Here is a 14,959-nt window from a genome sequence, read left to right on the forward strand (position 1 = left end):
GGGTGAACATACAGGAAAAACCACAGCAGACAGCACTTCCCAGCAGTGTTCCAGTGGGTTTCCTAAAGCCCCTTCCTCCACCTGCTTTGACCCAGAAATCATCCCAAGAATCCTTCCTTTGACACTCATCTCACTGGCACAGAGCAGCAGTTGCATCACTCTGTCCATCATACGCTGCAGCCTGAGCATTAAGCACCTTTAACAAAGCCAGTCACTACACAAGTATCTAAAGGCAGTAACTCTTCATGCCAAGTATGGGAACACTCCTGGAATAAGCATATATTGGTTTTTACTGAGATCCAAATGCAGCTCTCATCTACTTCAGCAAGAGCCTTCTGCTTGCAGAGTGAGCCCCAGGAATGCCCCAAATCCACCCAGAGCCCCAGGGCCGCCTGCAACTCCCTTTCCATGGATGCTCCCTCCCCAGTGATTTGTTCCATACTGCACTACTGATGGTATTTAGCAACAAACAGCTGTTAGCTCCTGGAGTCAGCCTGTACCACTAGCTACACGCAGGTTCTAGCAATGACCAGAAGAGTCACAGTTCTGCCTGCTTCTCTGAACCTAAGCATCCTGTTATGGAGCTTTGCCTTACTTCCAGTCCTGGTTTACCTAAGTTGTATTGGGCAGAGGGAAGGGAAACCTCCCCTACAGACAGACTGACAACTTAAAACCATCTGTGACCGAGCAAATCCCTCCAAGAGGCTGACCTTCTTCCATTTCACAGCTTGTTTTCAACCCGCCCACCCAAAAGTCCTGTTAACCCCTGCATGCCAGCAGTGAATCTACTGCATCCTGCTGAAAACCTGCAACGCTCTGCAGCTCCCACTGCCTGCAATGCAAACAAGATGCTCGTGGAAGCGAGCTCCTTCCCCTAACATGGGGCATCAAAGTGAAGAAGCATCAAAGAGGCAACGGCTGCAGGCCAGATATTCCAGGACTGAATTTAAAAAGATATTAGAAACACAATTCTTCCAGTTTTCTGTTTTTTCTTTAATTCCTGTCCTCTCCAGTACATCAGTATGAAACCTACCAATTCTGTGATGACTGAGTGATGACTGAATCTTCCTAGAGCCCACTGGTGCCCACTGCACAGCCCAGGCAGAGCAAGAAGTGAAGAAAACAAGACCTGGTGGGTCCAAAAAGCTGGCTATGTTTTCTCATACACCAACAGACAAACAGGGTTGAAAGCCAGTCTCACACTACAGCCAAGCCACAGCACTCCTCTGCAGCACAGGTAGTTGTTCTCTCCACTGAAAGTCAGGGAGATGGCAGGGAAGCCTTGGGACAGAAATATTTAGGGATAAGCAACGAGCAAGGTATGCAAAATTCAGAAGTCAGGTTCAAATTTTACTTTGACATAGGTGAGAAAAAGTTGCACTCACTTAAGGAAGGGCAAAGAAAACGGAATAAAGGTCTAAACTCAGTGAAGGCAGCTAGTTACCTGCAGCCTACGTACAACATTCAGTCAGGTGATTCCGACAGCACTGCTCTTGCTGGTCACAAACACATGAAGTTCAGGACATTCTTTCAGTCAGATGTGGCAGGACCCAGGTGGATCAGGAAACAGTATTTTATTTATTTATTTTTTTTTTTACCACCCTGCATCAGGTGTATGAGTGCCTTCTGGACTCGTATCTGTTCTTAAATAAATGCACCAAGCATTGAAAGCCTCAGTGGGAGCTGTGCACATCCAGATGCCGCAAGGGATTCAACTTACGTGGCTTTTTCCCATTCCCCCCCACTTCACACTAGAACAGATAACAAATACCCCCCTTCTGATTTGTTTGCCCAACCTACCAATAGCCACAGGTTATAAAAAAACCCTCAATGTTCACACTATAAACTATGTAATATACCATACCCTCACCTGCAAGGAAAGCTGTTAGTGAAACAGATGACACTGAAAATCTCTGTGAAACTCCACGAGGCTGCAGCACACGTGCAGCCTTCTCACTTTCTTTGCACAAACATACATTTCAACACATATACATAATATTTTCACATAACATACATCTCAACATTGTTCCCATAGCGCTCTGCCTGATCTTTGCCTGCTGAGCACCCACAAAAGTGCCAGAGGTTGCCATAACTGGGAATGCAGCCCTATTCCTTCTGAAGATTGTCCTCTGTCAAATTCTCTACCTATCCAGAAGGAAAAGATCAGAACAAAATAAGTCTTATCCAGAGCTAAAAAGTCACGGCAGCATCCAGCAGAGAAGTAATCCAAATAGATAGAAATAACCATGATGGAAGGAGTGACTGTTTCTCTCCCCTTCCACCTCTGCTTGCCCCAGGAACTGCAGTGTTACAAAGGGCTCACAGCTCCCTTCATGCAGACATGAGCTGATCAGGATCTGCCTCTCCCTCTGATCCCCTCTCCTGAAGGGATCTCAAGGAGCTCCAACAAGCCTTTAGCTCACAGCAAACCCAGCTACAGGCACACAGCCCTCACCCGGACACGTCTTCCTAAAGGTCCCCCTCTTCTCAGTGTGCTGCAGTGTGCTCAGTGGTGAAGCTGCAGCTCCTGCGTCCCTCCTGCAGTCCGTGCTCAGCTGTGGGATCAGCACCGGGTCCCTGGGATCCTCCTCAGCTGCTCACTGTCTCGCCTTCTGCCTCCCTCCCTCTCACACTTTATCTCTCCCCCCTCTGGTAGGTGCAGGCTGTCACAGGGCTGTTATCCAGCCAGACATCCAGATCATTTTTTTTTTTAATGGGAACCCGAGGCACCTGCCTCCTATTCGTTGTTATTTCAGTCCATACCAGTAATGGTGCTGCACAAATCCGGCATTAATAAACATAATTCTGCAATATTTCACAAGTCAGCAGATTGCACTTCCTCCTCACAGCAATTCCTTAAAACAACTGAACAGCCCTGAATGTTCTGAATGAAACCACAGCTTCACTGTTTCGAAACCGATCTCAAGAATAATTAAGGTTACTAATTGATCAGATAGTCTGAGATTCAGTTAAAGAGAGCGGCCAAGCACATTTAAGGATAAGTCTCAAAAAAATATTCCTTTTTGAAAGAATTCTTTAGAGTTGGTATTATGAATAAAAGAGAAGGACTGAGCACACTTCCAGCACCAGCTCACCTGCACTGTGAATTTAGGAACTTGCAGGTGAAAAGCACGAGCCTGTGCCCCTGTGGGGAGGCTGAGAGCAGCTGGGGGGCTGTTACCCACGTATCTGTGTGCATCCCTTCACAGCAGCAGATACTTAGGAGCCATTCATTGAGGATTAGGAATCATTAGGCCAGGCTGGAAACAGAGATCAGATGCACGCCAGGTCCTGTTCATCAGCAAAGGATTCCTCTGGTAGGAGACATTTATTCAGAATCACCTGGATCTAGTGTAGATAAAAGGGTCAGAGCTCGGGTCAGCAATTAATTGTAAAGCATGGGAAGAGGTACACCAGGATAAACTGACAGGAGGACAGTTGAAGTTTGCATTTTGTGTATTTTGCAAGAAATCAGATGACTCAAATGGAGTTATTATTCCTTAACTCTTCTACTTTGAAGAAATTAGCTCTCTGAGGTTAGATTCTCAGTTCCCTGGCATCACAGCAGCCACCTGAAATGAGGATCTCCTAAACTTCCCTCAGTAACTAAGAGCCTTCCTGTTGCTGTGAGCTTGTGATGGCCCACAATCTGCTGAGAAAAGAGTTAACAGATGTAAGATGTTAAAGTGGCAAGTGACACATCCCAAATGATCACACTGATACACCTTCATGCACACTTAGCAAAATGCAGGAGGTCCTGCAGAAGAACAAAAACTTCTGCTTCAAAAAGAAGAAAAATACAGGAGATACTAAAATCAATCTGATAAGCTTGAAAATGTCTCACTCAATAGACCTCAAACTTAACGGGCAGCCTTATGTAACATGCTTTACTTAGCAATCCTGACACATCCCTTTCCCATAACCCGCTTCAGTGATTTGTAAGCCTGAGCATTCCCTTCCCTTTGACAGCCCTCATAAAGATTATTTCCTATCACACATGTGAGAGAAGACTCCACTGGAAATCCACCAAATGCTGTGTCAGAGCTGACTTGGGATGTCAGTTTCCAACAGTATTTCATCCTAGATTAGTAAGTGGTAATTGGCTGTCTCAAAATTGCATTTGTCAGGAATGAGAATTCTTTGCCAAAATAAGCTATTCAGGTTTATTTACGATGTAGGCAGATTTTATTGCTCACCCACAGAGTATTACCCTAAAGCACAGCCAGCTCTGGCCCTCTGCACTCTTATGTTTGCAATTCAGTCATTAAATTGCCTGTTAGGAGTTGAACTGAAAGTAATAAAAACGAGGGTAAAACACAAACATACAACCTGTGCATGAAGCCTGGGAACCAGGAACCTTTGTTGTGAAAAAGAATACTATCCATCCTGTGCTCTTCTCAAGCTTTAAGCTCAAGAAGAATGGAGTCAAGGAGCAGACATGGTCACAAAAGATACTTGCACAACTACTGCACGTCCCTTTCCCCACACCTCTGTCAGCTCTGCACACTGGATCAGTTACTGCATCTTAGGAAGCAGCAGGAAAACCTGAGCACGTGCCAAGCACTCAGTCATATACAAGAAACTGGCCAAAACCTAACCTGCAGAGATAACCAAACTGGGTTTCTAATTCACCTCTTCCAGACTCCTCCAAATGAAATTACTGTCTGCTTGTGGCTAAGGAGATCAGCAGAGCTCACCTGGCCCAGCACCACCACCAGACAGACATATGCCCTTACCGAGCTCTGACTGCTCTCTGGGTAACCTGAGCTCCCACGTGCAGGCACAAAACAGGACAGATGACACTAAGCAAGACAGTAAGCACCCAGCCTACAAATGTTTTCTTGGGTCCAGGCCCAAAGCAGTTCTGATATCACCCCATAACGCTGCCTTGGCTCACAGCTGGGAGTTCTCATTGGCCTTGTGAGGGACCACGCTGCATCACGAATCATAAAAGCTGAGCTTTTAACCTCCAAACATCATGTGGCAACCAGTTTCCTCATTCACTCTCCCATATGACAGTGACCTGATGCGTGACAGACTGCCACAGGCAAAGCCTCTGAATAGGAACTATGTTACTGTACCTTGCAGCCCAATTTACAACTTGGTCCTCTGACAGCCTCCATGAGCTGCTTTTTAATGTGTTGCCTCTGGTGTCACATGCTCTCTGTATTTTCTGCCTCAAAGCACAACTGTGCCTGCAGTCAAATAGACAGGCAGACTCCTGGCCCACTGAAGGGTGGAGGGAAATAGTGAGCAGGTCACTTTTCATGGCAGATGGATGGATAGATGCATCACTGACATGGGCTGCATAATGTCAGGGGTGCTGATATACCAAGGCAAGGCTAGGAGAAGGGAGGAAAGGAGGAGTGGGTGTCAGACAGATCCTGTGACAGAACTGGTGACTGATGAGGGAGGGCTGCCTTCTGGGATGGCTGGCTGGGCAGACAACACCAGTGCCAGAAGCTGAGCAGGAGGAAACAAGACCCAGACGAAGGCCCTGAGTAACCCTGCATTTAGAGGGAGCTGGTCCATTGCCCTGGGGCAAGCTGAATGGCAAGCAAATTGTGTGCAGTTAGGGCTTTACCAAGCCAATGTGTCCCTGTCAATCTCTTTGACTGACAGATTTTGGAGTCACACATGATTCAGAGCTGTCTATGTTCATGACAGCAAATGGGCCATGCTCACAGCCATTCATGTGCTTTCTATTTCATTCAGCTCATTTTTCAGGCAAGTCCTATTTTGGGCTCACCATTTACTCACCTCTTTTTACCCAGTAGTGGTGTCTGCCCCTGAAGAGGGTTTTAAACAGAACAAAGGTATTATTCCTCCCAGGGTGACCATACAGGGGCAGAGCTGCCTATGGTGGAGAAGAGGGAAAAGCTCACATGCTTATAATCTGAGAGGGCTGGCCTTTATTCCTCAGTGTCATTAGAATTTTGGACTCCCCCATGGCCCCCGGGACCAGCTGGGTCACACTGACAGTTTCTCATTCATCACAGGGAGAAGGAAAGAATAAGCAAGATGTTCCTCCTGGCCTTTTTTATCACTCCTTTCAAGGCAGTATTCAGGAAATGGGGTCCCACCCCCATGCAGCAGCAGACCAGGAGGCTGGGAAGGTTACTGATGCGGGATGGACAACCTGCACAGAGGACAAGATGCCTATCAGCCCTGGAGGGCACAGAAAGGATTCTAAAAAGTGCACAGCAATCAAATCAGTGATGGCTGCTGCTCACCTTTAGGACTACGAATAGTATTTCTGAGCTTTGTTTATATTGAGACTACATACTCAGTTTTAAAACAGCTTCAGTTTTTTGTCCTGCACATCTACCCTTCCATTTCAGCTTTTTCTTCCCAAGTGCTTACCTAGCTATTTATCACTGTCTTCCTCTAGGGTCATCTCACCACGCTGGCATATTTGTTTCTCCTTCTTTCTTTACTCACCCTGATCCACAGTTTGTATCTCCTTTGTAGTTTATGAACTTACATCTCATTGATAAGAACATTGAGATCTGCTGCCCATCTTCTCTGGAAGGGTTTTGGCCTCCTTCCTGACTCTCTAGGTATGTCTTCAAAAATAGAACATACACATTGCTACCTTATGACTACATCCTTGAGAAATAAACTTCCTTAAACAACAAACCACAGGCGTCTGAGGCAGAGGCCAAGATACACTGGCTTTGCTACATGCCACAAAGGTCAAAAGACCCAAATTGCTGGATCAGACAGGAGGACAGAATGACAGAAGCAAAGGACACATAAATTTAATGACTGTCGGCTTAACTATGTCAGCTGATTTCTGAGCTCAACCAGAGGGTAAAAGGAGAGGGATGATCCCAGTTTGCCTTTATAAGTCTCGAAGTATTGAGGGCTCCTTCACACATCAGTACTTCCAGCAATTTCTTAAATGATTCACAGGTCCCAGGGATCCAGCCATGCTGACCTGGTCAGAAGGTGGCAGGAAAGCTGTGAGAGTTTCCAAAGCAGCCAAGTCCTGCAGTGCTCTCTGCTGTAGTTAGGAAAAAGGATTTATTATTTTCTATATCGCATGGTTCTAACCACTGTTTCATACAGGCAAGATTACAGCACTCAGACTCAGGTACAAAGTGAACCTCTGGTGAACCTGAAAGTCACCTAAGCAGGCAGCTGGGCCACTGATGGTCACTGCATCACAGAGCAATCAGTGAAAGGGGCCTCCGCAGGACTCCCTTAAACCCCACATTGGAGCAGCTGTGGTTTGTTCCACTGAGTGTACTCTCCCCTAAAAACAGACATTCACCCCCTCTCATGACCTGCTCCAAACTTATATCAGCTTCCTAGACCTAAACCCCTGAGCTAACCTGTGACCACTGCCTGCTTTAACTGGCATCTCCAAGAAGTGTTTGGCCCTATAAATCTCTATAACCACCCCACATTCTGCTGGCCATACTCCTGTTTTAGCCCAGGATGCAGTTAACTTCATGATGAGCACAGCACGGGTGGTTTATATTCAACGTGGTATCCACTATGACTTCTGTGTCCCTTCCTACAGGGCCCCAGATCCTTTTCCTGTTTGCTCACTGTAAGCAGCACGTTGTCTCTACCAACATTCACCTAGATGATTCAAATCAGATCTGAGGAATGGCGAGGTGAGGGCTGGGCAGAAGAGCTACTCACAGAGAGGGCTCTGACTTAGCTCTTTCTTCTTGAAAAGATGAGGATTTTGCCTTGCAGAACAGGTCAGTATTCAAGTCTGGGAAGACAAATGGCCAGGAGACACTGAACTTGGAAACCGTTGGCTACAGTAAATGCCAGCTGGGAGTGACTTGCTATGCAGTTATTAGAGAATTTGTTATTCCTATTCCAGTGCATTCTCCTTCAGTAGCCAAACTATACTGAAGCGTATGCATTGACAATCTAACAAACAGCAGAACAATTTAAAAAGCTTTAAGTAACACAAAGTACTCATTTGAATTAACAAGGCAGCACTGTGCAGAAACTGAGTGTCACTAACCCTGCCATCAAAGCCCTTCAAGCAGGAGACACCAGTTCTTCCCTACTAGAAATACCTCTACATCTCTTCAGTAGAAATCACAGATAACAGACATTTCTGTGTGCATAAAACAGTATTATGTCCCTGTCTTCTTCCCTGCCAGTCAGTAGTGATGATTCAACCACCATTCAACAGCACATGTATGCATGTGTTTGTGTACATGTGTGTAAGAGCATTTTATTAAGGTCTGCAGGGTGCCTAAGAAGCACAGCAGTTGTCTTAAGACTCATGACTCTACTAATTTGTGATCAACCTCCTTTGGCATCCAGCTGACAATTGGGCTGACAGCAGAGCTAATGCTCCAGCATGCTGTGTCCAGTGGATCTCCTGCTGCAGACTGTAAATTACAGATAGCCAGTTTCAACACCTCTTTATATAGGTATGCATAAAAGCTTGCAGTTCTTGTGGCTCCGTAAATGTCAGTGTGTCTGTCCAAACAGATGTCAAGAATCAGGAAATAATCACCCTGGTGAGAGGAATTTTAGAAGCTGAGAGGATAAGTTGCAGGGCACCTGCATGTTAAAACTGTTTATTTGGCAATATGGAGGAAGAACTGGCCCTTGGGTGCTGTGATCCCATCACAGCATTTCAGGATATGCCATAAAAAGACATCTCTGTTCCTTTGCCTTACAGTCCATGTACTGAATAGCTCCCCTGAACCATCAATTACAACACACAATCAGCTCTCCTAAGCAAGAATGTCACAGCACAGCCCTGGCAAATTGCCTCTCCTCCCACTTCTCCCTCATTAAAGTCGTCCTCTCTTGCTAGATCTTTAATTAGCTTGTCATCAGCAGTTTGGCTTGGATTGAATGCTCTGCATTCTCTGAAATGAAACCATATAAGACAGATGGAACACCAAAAGCAGGGTAAGAAGACACTTAAAGCAATCAGTACTGCTCATAACTACAGGGGCAGTAATAAGATTCCTGCTGGCTCAGAGAAACTGGGGATGTTAAAAATGTACGTAATCTGAGACTAAGTAACTTCATTTTAGCAAATCTACTGGAGGTCCAGCAGAAGGGAGAGGCAAATCCAGCAAAACTGGTAGTCCTGAGTAATGTAACTATTTACTGTGCCAAAAGAGAAGAGCTCAGTCGTGGTCAGCCTACCCATCCCACTTGGGGCAGTGCATGAGAAAGCTTCATTCACAACTTGCCTGATTTCCTTGCTTTTGCTAATTCAGAAGGCAAAACTTGGCCTCAGATCACCCCTTCCCTGAATCCTGCAGCCAGGCTGTGTTCTCATCTGCCACCCACTGAGATCAGCAGATGCTCGATGGCGTCGCTGCAAAACATTGAGTCAATACATGGAAGGAGGAGAGGGCAGCCCATCAATTATACACCTGTTGTCAATCAGAAGCCAAGGCTTATGTCAGCCTGCTGCAGATATTCTCCCCTTCCACCTCAGTGACCTTTTCAATCACACTTCAGGAGGGAGTCTGCTCCCATTAAGTGCTACTTGATCCTCTGCTAATGCAGCAGTTATGAAAGGACCACAGCGCTTGTCAATAGGATAAACACCTTTGCAGTGGGAGGAGGCTGCAGAGAAAGGGCACATACCTGCTCTCTCCTCTGCTTCCTCAGGGCTCTTTCCCTTCCATCTGCCCAACACCACAGCTACAGCATTGCATTTAGACAGGGAAAGCTGAGGCTGGCTGGAGCACTAACTGCTGTCTGCATCTGTTGTCTCTGAGCCCAGCTGCTGGCTCCTAGGATTGCACACAAAAAAGAGAAGTAATGAGAGAGCATCAGACTAAGTGTTCCAATCCAAGGCAGCAATTCAGGATAAGTACTAGGTGTACACTGTCCTTTTCAAGGCTAGACCACAAGATGTCATTTAATACTGGTAATGATAGTTCCTACAGTAACCACATGCTGTCCATGCACATTTGAAAGCCCAATTGAACTTCCAGCTTTATCATACTCAGTGACAACAGAAGCACTGGAAGCAGCGATGGAAACACCCTCCGCAGGTTTTAAATCACTTGGGAGATGTGGCAGAGTTGGCTTTCCCTCAGCTTGTCCTGTGTGTGCAGGAAAGGCAAGTGATACTGCTCTGGGAGATCAGACTGCTAACAAAACATGAAGGGAGAGATGTTATCTTAGCCCTCAGGAGAAGCTTCCTGGCATTGACTGCTATCTAGGTGGTGATAACTGGGTATAATTTATTCAGGCAGAAATCCCTCCTTCCATTTTAACAATGTTTTGTTTGCTCTGTACTGAATGACAGGCCCAATGTCCTGGAAATGACAACCCCCAACACATGTGCAGAGTTCCTCGTGGTGTGCAATGACAACAAGGCTTCAGCTCCAATAAATACCCTGCCTTATTGGTGAGAGTCCATCATACTTCACATGTCTCACTTTTCCCAGCTGCCATCATTTGAAATCTATAAATAGGGTCAGCTGGTACAGAAACAGGGGGGTCTGCATTGCCACCAAGCAGAAACCTGCCAGGCTGAGGCAGACCTTTGGAGGGAGCTAGCTGTAGGAAGACACATCAGTAGGAAGTCAAGGGCCTGGGCCTGCAATGCTGGGGCAGTCTGGAGATCACTGATCAGAGCCCTCCCCATAGGGGACTGACATCTTTCCATCTCTCCTACCTCATCTGAACTCCAGCACTTCCAGCAAGCTCCCACACAGATCCCACATCATACACTTTGCCCTCCCCAGACCCTTCACCAACTTCACAGCTCTCCTTTGGATGCCTTCTAATAACTTTACATCCTTGAATTGTGACACCCAAGCATCCTGTTTTGCAGGTCCCAGCAGTGCAGCTCACTCATGTGTCCATAGGCATTCAATCACTGCTTCAAACTGTGACTTGCATTGCCACTACATCAGGCCCTTCTGTCCTCCCTCCCAAGCAGAAGAGGCACTCCATGGCTCCTTGACAGCTATGGAACAACCTGCTCTCCAATCTGTCAGCAACATTATCCCCTCCTGTCCTGCTGAGACTGTTCAGTGGGACGTGGAAAGGTGAAACATAACATGAGAAATAACATCTATGGCAGCAAACAAGGCAAACCCAAAAGGCACAGAGGAAGCAGCACTCCTGAGAGAGAGGAGTGCTGGGGGAGGAGCAGCGTAGAGCCCTCTTGACAAAGATCCAGGACCATTTAAAAAACAATTTCTTGGGCCCTTTTTAAAAGTCTATTTTTAATACAGCCTACATACACGAGGAGAGCAATGCCTGCCACAGTGGTGTCTTATTACCTCCAAAATTAGCAACAAAAATATTACTCCAGACAGGATGGACTATTTTCTAACAAAAGTGTCACTGGGCTCACGGGGAGCAAGTCTGAACTGAAAAAGTCACGTCCAAGGAAATCCCACACCACAGGCAATCCCTCACAGATAGGAGTCCCCCAGAAGAGCAGCTGGAGCTCCAGCAGTTTGGGTTAACTTCAGCACAGCTGGGCTGACTGGCAGTGACATAACGTGACTGCAGTATGTCCCTACAGGTGATCATACAGCCCACTGCAGCTGGTAACAAACTGCTGTCTCTGCAGTTTTTTCAGGTCTACTGTCCAGCCCCACGGGAGTCAACAGCTTCTCCCAATTTAGTGTCATCTGCAAACTTATTTAGCATTAATTCAACTTCTGCATACAAAACATCTATAACAATACTGGACTGGCCCCAGAATGGAGCCCTGCAGAGTCCCACTAGTGCCTGCTAGCTTGACATAACCCCATTTACTACAACCCTTTGAGCCCAATCTGTCAGCCAATTGTTCAGTGTGTATTTGTCCAGCTGCATGCTGGACACTTTGCCTGAAAGGATATCATGAGAAACTGCATCGAAACCTTTGCTGACACCAAAGAATTACCTGTACTGGCTTCCCTTAGACAAGGAGTCAGATAACTTTGTTGTAAAAGGAAACTGAGTTAAACAAGACAGGCAACAAAAGATTGCTAACTGCAGTACTTCACTTCTATCCCCGCCAAGTCGTGAGTGATCTTGCAAGGAAACCTCCACAGTGCAGTGATGGGTGGAGGGCACCCAGACAGCAGAGGATCAGAGGATGCTACAATTGCTCCATTATCTACCACACAGCCTGATTTTGTTCATTTCCCTCCTTCCCCACGTCGCACAGAAGAGAGGGAGGATAGCAACAAGGTTGTCACTGACTGCTCACAGGTATCTTTACACACAAATGCTTCCCCACCTAGGGGCAGAGGCAGCCTATGAAATGGTTAAAAGCAACCAAGGAGGAAAAGCATGAGTCCAAATTCAGGACAAGCCATACCAGAGTTGCTGTGCCAAAGAAACTCTGCTGCTGATGCTACAAGTCTCCTCACTGTCACACTTCAAGGTGCAAGCAAGCACTTGCTCTGCAGCTGTGAGCCACGAGACCAATACCAGATTTCATGCTCCACATTCATCCTTTCACAGCTGTTACAGGAATGGCTGCTCACTGCCCTGTGCCCATCCCATGGGAGGCCATGCCTGACAGAGGGACCTTCACAACACCAGCCTGTCTGTGCATGACTGAAGGACGTGTACTGACACCATATCTCCTGGGCTATCAGAGTCCTGCATGCTGGGAAAGCCACATCTTCTGACAACCCCTACGCACAGACCAGCTGCTCCTGCCTGTGACTGACAATATTTGTTCATTAGCAGATGCTCCTCAGAAGTTCAAGAGGTTTCTACATATGGTTTTAAGGTCATCAGGACCTTCACACTGAGATCTTAGAGCACATTCACAAGAAGTTCTTACAACCATCACAAGGATTTCTTCAGTCATCCTCACAGAAACCCTGGAGCACAACTGTGTACTATTTGATTGAGGCACATCACCAAAATCCACTTCCTTTGAGTTGCAAGGGAGTTAAAAGCAAAAAGAGAAAAATGAACTGCTACTCCTCAGTCTAACAAACCAACCAGAGATAGAAAGAGAGCTAAATGAAGCTGGCTCAGTGCCCAAACACACCTGCATCCTCTTTTATCAGTGTATAATTATGACAGCATTTTGAGAGCAAATTTCATTTTGTGCTTAACACAGAGATGCAATCATTTGACTGAAGACAAAGCATCCCTCTGAATTACAGGATGCTTTTTGTTACAGTAGGACACACCTCCAGGATATTTACAAGCCAATCTGTTTGTTTATAATCTAATTTAAATTGCCCTTTAGATATCAAGAACCTGATGTGATCCCATCTTTATCTCAGATGGGATTACATCTCTCTCACCTGTCTGCTGCCCACAGAGCAAGAGGCAGAAATTCAGAATTCACAGCCCTACAAGATCACTGTTCATCCTACATTCTTCTCCCAGTTACAGTGAAGCCTCTTGCCAGAGTGCTGTAGAAGTCACAGATCTCTGTAGGCTGGTTTCAGTGGCTAACATCAACCCAAACTACTCAGAATTTCAAGCAAGATCTCTAAGGGTCCAGGACCCACCACTGTCCTGCATTCAGTATACTGAAAAATTCAGGAAACATGACTAAACCTGGAAGACCTGTATAGTTCTTACTCAGGGAAAGCTGGAACTCAGAAGATAACTAAGCCCACTGCCTGAGCTATGTGGGACAGACGCTAGGGCTGCAAGGAAAAAGCCAGCAAGGAAAGGAACAGAAAATGATGTCCTGGATGTGCTTTATGGTCCCTCCCATCGCTACAAATAAAGCATCTCCCCTGCACTACAGAATACATATCCATGCATACGAAGGAAACCAGCCTTCAGAAAGAGGGACTAGAAAGTTCCAAATTCATTGTGCATGTGGCAGACTTACCTCTGAGGTACTCACCTGAAAAACTGATCCCTGCACACAGCATCTCAGCTGCCTGGGTCATTTCTTTACTCACTCCAGGAGGATTGCTCAGCATCTTGTCACTAGGTGAAGCTGTGCCCTTCAAGCACATATCCAGCTTATTCCAGTCCCACAAGAAGCACTGATATATATAGTTATGCTGCAGAAAAAACAAAGAAGGATAGATTACTGTGACAACAGAGAGGTCAGAGCAGATAAAAATACCTCCTTACCAGTTGTGCTGGGCAAGTTGATAACATAAAAGCCCTGTGGTCATCTGGCCTTTAAACCTATAAAAACTCAACAATTTCACAACATTGGAAGCAGCCTACAGCCAGGGCTGAGGTCGTGCTCAGAAGCCAGAGCAGCCAGTTAGCACCACAGCAGCGCTTCCGCTTGGCAGCACTGGAGTAGGAGGAAGGAATTAGAAGTCTCCTGTGCACCTAATAGCCAGGATTATTCACATGGAACGTTTCCTTGGGTCAGCCCAGCTGGAGCAGGCTGTGAGCCCGTAATGGACTCCAGCTGAGCGTGTGGGGAATAGAGCATATCAGGGCAGCACCTCACACATGGCAGTGCTGGGCAAGAAAACACCCTTATATCAGGAATCCCCACACCTGGGTGCAATGTAGAACCGAGTCTCCACAATCTGTGTGTCCTACAAACCTCACAAGGGTCTCAGCTCGCTCACAGAAACAAACCTCCTCCCAGCTGTCTCACATCACACCTCATTCCCTGATTTATGCACACTTCCAGTTGAACGTATCTCACCGTGGGCTCCTGATTTCCATTTTCAAACAGCAAACAAAGAGACCCACACAGCTCAGAGCCCCTGAGGGCCTCCTCTGCAGAGCCAGGCCCACAGAACGTCCCCTTGAACACAAGGACACGGCTCTGGGAAGCACAGCACTGAGGCTTCTAACACAGAACGCTGCTGACCCGCACCCTCCGAGCTAGAGGATGCTAAACGTGACTCATAAAAGTAAAACAGCCCGAGCCAAGCTGCTGCTGCTCTATTGTGACAGAGCTTGTCCCTCTGTGGCTCAACACAACACCTGGACCGTTCCGCTACACCGCACCGCACCTCCCTCACACTGAGGGGCAGCAGCGAGGTGCGGCCCTTCTCATCAGAGCGCGGCGGGCCGCCCCGCTTTCCGATTGGCAGAACGC

At 46.7% G+C, this 14,959-nt stretch overlaps 1 protein-coding gene across 1 annotated transcript in view; it reads right to left on the minus strand.

The window, feature by feature from the left end:
• IGFN1 (immunoglobulin like and fibronectin type III domain containing 1) overlaps positions 1–14,869 on the minus strand; it is a 41,424-nt gene extending 26,555 nt beyond the window's left edge. Inside the window, exons 1-2 of the mRNA XM_085210408.1 lie at positions 14,561–14,869; positions 13,787–13,949 (exon numbers count right to left, since the gene is read on the minus strand). The gene's annotated coding sequence lies outside the window, so the exon portion shown is untranslated. The remainder of the gene's footprint in view (positions 1–13,786; positions 13,950–14,560) is intronic.
• Positions 14,870–14,959: the final 90 nt, after the last annotated feature.

The sequence above is a fragment of the Meleagris gallopavo genome, chromosome 28 (genome assembly GCF_905368555.1).
Source record: "Meleagris gallopavo chromosome 28, MGAL_WU_HG_1.1, whole genome shotgun sequence".
Classification (NCBI taxonomy): domain Eukaryota; kingdom Metazoa; phylum Chordata; class Aves; order Galliformes; family Phasianidae; genus Meleagris; species Meleagris gallopavo.